Below are 858 nucleotides of genomic sequence, written 5' to 3'. Positions count from 1 at the left end.
TTTGTTTATGTGGTGTATTACATGTACTGATTTTCGGATATTGAACCATCCTTGCATCCCTGGGATGAATCCCACTTGGTCATGGTGTATGATCTTTTTGATGTATTGTTGAAAAATATGGAACGCTTCACGAATTTGCGTGTCATCCTTGCGCAGGGGCCACGCTAATCTTCTCTGTATTGTTCCAATTTTAGTATATGTGCTGCCGAAGCGAGCACTCAACTGATTTTTACATGTGATGCGGACACCAGTCTGCAGTGTCCATGTCATTATGGATGAAATGAGACATTCCCACGGACTACCAAATCCGGGGGAGGAAAAGGGTGGGCATGGCTTGCTCTCAAGGGGAGCAAAAGTCTTGCTCCCTTGGCCCCTGGCCCTTGCCCAGACTGGCTTTTATTGGGTTTCTAGGCCCATTACCTGATGGTCCTTGCTTACTATGCACAGGTTGCTTTAGGCAGTTACCTTTTACAGAATACAAAGGAGCCAATGTTACTAATTACATCACAGAAAAGTGCTATTTGCAAATGAAAAAGGCACAAGTGGTTGAACTGGTTATACCATCCTTGAAAGGTTTGGAAGCTATTTTGCAGTAAATATTTGCCACAAATCCGAGTGAGGGAATTTTTAGCAAAAGCAAGACTCAAGTTGGCCTAGGCACACTGCAGGCCTGATCCCCCATGGGAGAACCTATCCGTGGGCGTGGGTCCTGTGCATCTCTGAGTGTGAGCTGGGCCCATGCCACGCAGAATGGTCTCCTACACAGGAGTCTAATTTATAAAAATAACTTTTCTAGTGTGATTAGGATATTTAATGAATTCCTTAAGGTGTCAGTCTCAGAATTTGTTTGCTTTTCTC

The 858-nt window shown here is 44.3% G+C and overlaps 1 non-coding gene across 1 annotated transcript; it reads right to left on the bottom strand.

The window, feature by feature from the left end:
• Nucleotides 1–111: 111 nt before the first annotated feature.
• On the bottom strand, nt 112–218 carry LOC118997979 (U6 spliceosomal RNA). Its single transcript, XR_005068783.1, has one exon. It is a non-coding gene; the product is annotated as a U6 spliceosomal RNA (small nuclear RNA).
• Nucleotides 219–858: the final 640 nt, after the last annotated feature.

This window comes from Sturnira hondurensis, unplaced genomic scaffold (assembly GCF_014824575.4).
Source record: "Sturnira hondurensis isolate 20B ecotype Veracruz unplaced genomic scaffold, ASM1482457v3 Scaffold0013548, whole genome shotgun sequence".
In the NCBI taxonomy this organism is placed as follows: Eukaryota; Metazoa; Chordata; class Mammalia; order Chiroptera; family Phyllostomidae; genus Sturnira; species Sturnira hondurensis.
The sequence above is the reverse complement of the archived record's forward strand: the minus strand, read 5'-3'. Positions and strand labels throughout refer to the sequence as shown.